The sequence below is a fragment of the Theobroma cacao genome, chromosome 5, assembly GCF_053813885.1.
Source record: "Theobroma cacao isolate CCN51 chromosome 5, ASM5381388v1, whole genome shotgun sequence".
In the NCBI taxonomy this organism is placed as follows: domain Eukaryota; kingdom Viridiplantae; phylum Streptophyta; class Magnoliopsida; order Malvales; family Malvaceae; genus Theobroma; species Theobroma cacao.
The window spans coordinates 25,922,838-25,930,447 of NC_142643.1; positions in this window are offsets into that span (position 1 = coordinate 25,922,838).

Below are 7,610 nucleotides of genomic sequence, written 5' to 3' on the forward strand. Positions count from 1 at the left end.
ATCAATTGCAGATTGATTGTCAATCCAGAGAGTTGTTTCTTCTCTTTGCTTAAATCCAATATCTTTAAGCATTTTTCTCAACCACAAGGCGTGATTAGTAGCAGTAGCAGTAGCTATATACTCGGCCTCTGCGGTGGACTGTGCAACTACATCTTGTTTCTTGCAATTCCAAGTAAACACAGCACTACCGAAAGAAAAACAAAAACCTGTGGTGCTTCGAGAATCCTCAAGACTTCCAGCCCAGTCACTGTCGCAATACCCCAATAGATTATTGCTGGATTTTTTACTGAATTTGAGACCAAAATTCATTGTCCCTTTCACATACCGTAACACCCTTTTGGCTGCAATAAAGTGAAATTCTGATGGCTTTTGCATATACCTTGAAAGAACACTAGCAGCATACATTATATCAGGTCGAGAAGCTGTCAAATACAATAAACATCCAACTAGACTTCTGTAAACTGCACCATTAGCATCTCCACTACCATCATTCTTGCAAAACTTATTGTTTGAGGCTAATGGAGTGTCTACTGACTTACTAGCTTCCATCTTGAATCGTTGCAGCAACTCCCTTGCATACCTGGTTTGATGAATACATATATAATATGGTTTTTGAACAATTTCCATGCCCAGAAAGAAAGTCATCTCACCAAGATCTGTCATTTCAAACTCCTGCTTCATCTTCATTTTAAAATCATCCACAACATAACTATCTGGACCTGTGACAAGTAAGTCATCAACATACAATGAGACCAACAAATTTACAAAGCCATTTAAATTCAACACATACAAAGTTGGCTCATTCATGCTTCGATTGAATCCTTTACTTCTCAAGTAACTGTCAATTCGTTCATACCAGGCCCTTGGTGCCTGTTTAAGACCATATAGTGCTTTAAGAAGCCTGCAAACTTTGTTCTCATTTCCTTTCTCCACAAAACCTTCCGGTTGCTCAATGTAGACATCTTCTGTTATAAAGCCATTCAAAAATGCAGATTTCACATCTAAGTGCCAGATCTTCCAACTTTCTTTGGCTGCCAAGGCTGTTAGAAGTCGAATGGTATCGTGTCTAGCCACTGGTGCAAACGTCTCAGAGAAGTCTACCCCATATTCTTGAGCATACCCTTTAGCTACCAGACGTGCCTTGTATTTGTTAACTGATCCATCTGCATTAAGTTTAGTTTTGAAGACCCACTTAACCCCAATCACTTTCTGGTTTGCTGGTCTGTCTACAAGATGCCAAGTTTGGTTCTTGTTAATCATCTCAATCTCATCACACATAGCTTTAATCCAATGTTGATCTTTGGCTGCGTCTGTATAACTTGTTGGCTCCAAAATAATAATATTGCAACGCTCATACACATCTTGCAGAGATCTTGTGCCTCTCACTGAATAATCATCAATATTTTCATCTTCAAGCTGATTCTCCAATTGAACTGGACCATCACTGATAATACTCAAGTCTTCTGAGCTTTCAACCGAGTTTGTCCCCCAATTCCACCTACTGAATTCATCAAATGCAACATCCCTATTAACTCGAACCTTCTTGGTCTTAACATCATATAGTCGATATCCTTTGGAAATTTCACTGAAGCCAAGATTAATAACAACCTGTGACTTAACATCCAGCTTTGATCTCTTTTCATCAGGAATTTGGGCATAGCCTATGCAGCCGAACACTCTTATGTGAGAGATCGAAGGCTTGCATCCAAACCAAGCTTCATGAGGAGTCTTTGAATTCAGGCTTCGAGTTGACAGAATATTTAGCAAATTCACAGCAGCATTGATAGCTTCTGCACAAAAGCTTTTTGGTAATCCTTTCTCAAAAAGAAGACATCGAGCCATCTCAATTATGGTTCGATTCTTTCTCTCACTAACCCCATTTTGTTGGGGACAATAGGGTACTGTCAACTGATGCTTTATACCATTCCGAGCTAAGAAATTCTTAAACTCATTGGATAGATATTCAGTACCATTATCAGTTCTCAACATCTTCATAGCTTGACCAGATTCTTTTTCCACAAGAGCTTTAAAAAATAGAAACTTGGCATAAACTTCTGACTTATGTTTGAGAAAAAATACCCAACTATACCTGGTAAAGTCATCAATGAAGATCAGATAGTACAAGCTTCCATTCAGTGATTCAGGTTTCATTGGTCCCCCAACATCTGAGTGAACAAGCTCCAATTTCTCATTAGCTCTTGACAAGCTCTGCTTTGGGAATGGAGTCCTGCTTTGCTTTCCCATTTGACATATTCCACAGACACGTTCAGTGTGCTCAATGCTTGGAAGCCCTTCTACAATCTGCGATGAGGCCATCAGCTTCAAGGAATTATAATGAACATGTCCCAAACGTCTGTGCCATAGTTCAGCATCACTAGAGATACATTGATAAGCTTGATGTCTATTCTTCATGAAGTCAAGAGGAAAACATTTATTCCTCATTCCAACAATAATCACCTCCTTACCCAAGGGATCAAAAATCATGCAAGACTTATCTTTAAACCACAAGGAATAATTGTCTTCCAAGAGCTGACCAACACTCAAAAGGTTATGGCTAACTTGTGAAGAATAAAATACATGAGAAATGGTTTTGATACCTGTTGGTGTTTGAACTCCCACAGTTCCTTTCCCTTGTATCTTCAAATACTTGCCATCACCAATTTCCATTTGAGTCTTAAAGTTTCTATTTAGTTTCAAGAAATTTTCTTCATTGCTTGTTATGTGGTTAGAGCAACCACTGTCTATCAACCACTCTGCTTTTCTCTCTCTCAAATCAGTGTTTTTGATCATAAACAGTGCTTCCTCTGCAGCCTCCTTATCTTCAACTACAATTGCCTTTTCTTTTCCTCGGGTTCCTTTGGCTTTGCAAACTTTTTCTATGTGACCCAACTGATTACAAAACCTGCATCTCACATCTGGTCTATACCAACAAAAACGATCAGCATGGCCCATCTTTTTACAATAGCTACAAGGAGGAAACTTACTTCTATTTTTTTTTTGTTTACCATCATTCATTCTCTTCTCTTTATCTTTCTTTTCACCTTCATTTCTTCTACTGATACTACTTGGATTCTTGCTTTTATTCTTAACCAACAGAGCTCCTTCCACATTATTCTCATGCTTTATAGCCCTTCTTTGCTCTTGGGCTTGTAAGGCATTCACCAACTCTGTAACAGTGAGTTGAGAGAGGTCCTTTGAGTCTTCCAAAGACGATATTTTAGCTTCAAATTTCTCTGGAAGACTTACAAGAACCTTGTTAACAATTCTCCGTTCGGTTAAGTCCTCTCCAAGTAGTCTTAATTGATTGACAAGCTTCATAATCTTGTCTGAATATTCCTTGATTGTTTCATCATCCTTCATCCTCAGAATCTCGAACTCTCTGTGTAGATTGAGAGCTTGCATCTGTCTTGTCCTCTCACTTCCATGGAACTCATCCTTGAGTCGATCCCATGCTTCCTTTGGGCTATCACAAGTCATAATTCTTGTGAAAATGGCATCTGATACAGCAGATTGGATGCAAGAAAGTGCCTTATATCTCCTTGCTACATCCTCACTATGCTGTTTAATTTGAGCAACAGTGGGATTAGCATGTCTCATCACAGGAGAGTCACCTCCCATCTCCACAATCTCCCATAAATCAAAAGCCCTAAGATAGGCTTTCATCTTCACAGCCCATATAGCATAATTTTCTCCTGAAAAAACAGGAGGTGTTGTGACACTAAACCCGGATGAAGCCATGACAGATAATTTTTTGTGAAAGAAGAATAAAAGACTGAGATCTTTTGATGAAAAACACTCTACTGTTTTTAGCACCCTTGGTCCCTCAAGATCCTAGAAGCTCTGATACCATGTTAAACTTTCAAAAAAATAAGTGAAGAAAAATGAAGGAGAGTAGAGAGAATGATTAAGAGCAGTAAGATGAAGATAAAAAACAGAACTATTTTTCATTCATATCAGTTTGCTACTTAAGCAAGTACAGAAAACATAATAGAAACTGATAACTACCCACTAAGTGAACTCAATAGATAACTGATCCATAATTCTAAATAGTAGACTAACAAGTGTCAAGTAGGATAACCAACAATAACTGACTGCACATAAGAAAATAAGACTAAACTTAACTGAGTCTTATGCCTCAGCATGTAGTGTTTGCTGGCTGCTCAGATAAACACTGTTAACAACTAAAAAGATGCATTCCAACTTCAACAAACTAAAATTCATATGGAGAAAAGGGAATTTCTCCAGTGAGGTGGCAGTGGCAACTGGCCTAGCTGGAGGGCTTATATCACTATGGTCAAACCACTTCTTTGTCCACTCTTCCAAGGTCTCTCCAAGGTACATACTCATTTCTAGTTATATTAAACCAATTAACTTTCAATGCTCTTTTCTTAATATTTATGCCCCCAATTGCCCTGTGGAGCATGCAAATCTTTGGTTGGAAATCATAACCTCAAAAGTGAGTTGGGAGGCTACTGGTGCATCTGTGGGGACTTCAACATTGTTAAATCTACAACTAAAAAAACATGTGATCACTTTAATTATAATAGTATGGCTCTCTTCTCTAATTTCATCAACATAGTGGAATTGGTTGATCTTCCACTCTCTGGCGGTCTGTTCACTTGGTCAGATAACAGAGATGACCCAACAAAATGTCGCCTTGACAGATTCCTCCTCAGTAGCAAGATTGTTCTACAATTTCCATCATTGGTTCAAAAAGTTCTTCCTCGGTCAACCTCTAGCCATAATCCAATTTCTTTAGCTGTTGATCACTTGAATTGAGGGCCTAAGCCCTTCCGCTTATTCTCCCACTAGCTTGAAAACGAGGACTTCATTGCTAACCTTCAACTCTCATGGAACCTTATTAAAGCTGACAATGCCTCTGGCTTTTTTGATAAAATTAAAAAGCTCAAGAATTCTATAAAGACATGGCAACAACAACATCATATGGAGGATGGAAGAAAGATCCCTCTCTTGGAAAAAGAAATTGACAACTTGGAGAAAAAGGTCGAGCTTAAAGAACTTTCTTCTCCTAAGAAAGAAAGTTATCATCCCTTAAAACTGATCTTTGGAATTTATTCTTGTGAGAAAAACGTTCTTGGCTCCAAAAATCTAGACTCCAATGGACCAAACTTGGAGATCGAAACACCAGGTTTTTTCATCTTATAGCCTCTAACAAAAAAAGGCACAACAGCATCCACCAACTTCAAGTCAATGGCTCCACCATTCAAGACCCTACTGAAATTAAAAATGAGGTGGTTTCCCACTTCTGTAATTCTTTCAAAAGAAAACCACTTTAAAACTCAAAGAGTTTAACTGCCACTTCAAACAAATCAATGAGGATCAAAATGCCAATCTTGAGGCCCCTTTCACAGAGGAGGAAATAAGATCAACCATTCAACATTGTGATGGTAAGAAAACTCTTGGCCTTGACGAATTCAATTTGGAGATCTTTAAAAAGCAATGGTCTATTTTTAAGGATGATATTCTTTCTTTCATGAAGAACTTCTATAACACTGAAAGGTTCAACTGGAACATTAATGCTTCTTTCATCACATTGGTTTCGAAAATTTGTGGGGCTTCATCTATTGATCATTTCAGGCCTATCAGCCTTGTAGGTAGTGTCTATAAAATTCTTGCAAAAGTTCTTACTAATAGGCTGAAGACAATCATCAACTCAGTTGTGGGTGAAAATTAGTTTGCTTTTGTAAAGGGAAGACAAATCCTTGACTGCACTCTAATTGCCAACAAGCTTCTTGATTCCCTCAAAAAAGTAATTAAGGTAGTCTCTTATTTAAAGTCAATTTCAAAAAAGCCTTCGATAGTGTAAATTGGGGTTATGTTGATTTTATTATGAAACTTATGGGGTTTGGTCCTAAATGGAGAAGATGGATTTGTTAACGCATTTCAATAGCTTCCATCTTTGTTCTTTTTAATGGAACCCCAACCTCCCAATTCAAAACTCAAAAGGGTCTTTGACAAGGGTGTCCTCTTTCACCTTTTCTCTTCAATATGGTGGCTGAAACACGTAGTATCATCCTTAAAAAAGTAAATGATCTGAAAATATTTGAGGGAATTGGTCTTGGTAGCTTTAACATTGTTATCTCTCACCTACAATTCGCAGACGATACTCTCTTCTTCTATAGACCTTAACTTGATCAGCTCTTGAATATTGCAAGGCTCCTTAAAATTTTCCAAGCAATTTCAAGACTCAATAAATTTCTCCAAGAGTAGCCTTTTGGGTATTGGAATTGAACTTGACCTTCTTAATGTTTAGGCCAACATGATAAATTGAAAAGTTGAGTCCTTGCCCACCAACTATCTTCGACTTCCTTTTGGAGCCAACCCATGAGCACAAAGTGCTTGGCAACTCGTTGTCGAAAAATTCAACTCAAGGCTTGCAAGTTGGAAGGGTCAACATTTTTCCATAGGAGCTAGAATCACACTCATTAATTTTGTCCTTTCTAGTCTCCCACTATATTGTCTTTCTATTCTTCAAATGCTTTCTTCAATCAAAAAGCATTTGGAGAGTATTCAAAGAAGTTTTCTATGGTTTGGAAATTTAAATAAGAGGAAAATTCACTACATCAACTGGGACTTAGTCTGCAAGCTTAAATGTCAAGGTGGGCTTGGAATTATAAATCTCAAATTGAAAAATTGAGCCTTTCTAAACAAGTGTCTATGGATTTATGCCAATAAGCCTGAAAGTCTATGGCGCCAAGTAATCTCAACAAAAAATAGACTCAACCCAACTATTATGACTCCCCCAGCAAAGGCATACCAACCTTCTCTTCTGTGGCGGCACATCACAAAGCCTCTCAATCTCACTAGCAAGTATCATGATCTTGTCACTGCGGGCTTTGGACACTCATTGAGGAACATATACACTATTTGCTTTTGGACAAACACATGGGTTGGCAACTCCTCTCTCTCCATTCAATTCCCTAGGATTTTTGCTTTAGCTAAGGATAAAAAGGCCTCTATAGTTGACACGGGTAAATGGATCAACAACAAATGGACATAGGATGTTAAACTAAGGAGGCAGCCTTTTAATTAGGAGCTGAAACAATGGGAAGATTTTAAATCCCTCATTGAAAATGTTCAACCACATTTTTTTTATCAAGATAAGGTAATTTTGAGGAAGACAACTAGTGGTCTTGACTTATCTTCCTCTTTCTATAAGGCCTTTTATGGAGACCACTTGACGTATGATAGCCCTTAGAGTAATTTATGGATTGGTCTCGCTCCTTTGAAGGTTGAAACATTCTGTTGGCAAGCTCTTCATAAAAAACTGGCTGTCAAAGCTATTCTTATGCACAGAGGAATCATTAATCCAAACTATGCCAATTGTACCTTCTGTTTTACTCAACTTGAAACTCCGTTTCACCTCCTATTTGATTGTACAATAGCATGGAAGACATGGTCTCTCCACTGTCACAAATGGGGCATTTGTTGGGTTTCCCCTGGTGATGCTCTATCATTCTTTAAGGCTTAGTTCTTTTATCCCATGCCCTCGCATATGAAGAATGCATGGAAAATGTTATTCTTTGCTACTATGTGGTCTCTATGGCTATACTAGAATGAAATTATTTTTAAAGGGAAGAACTTCGAAG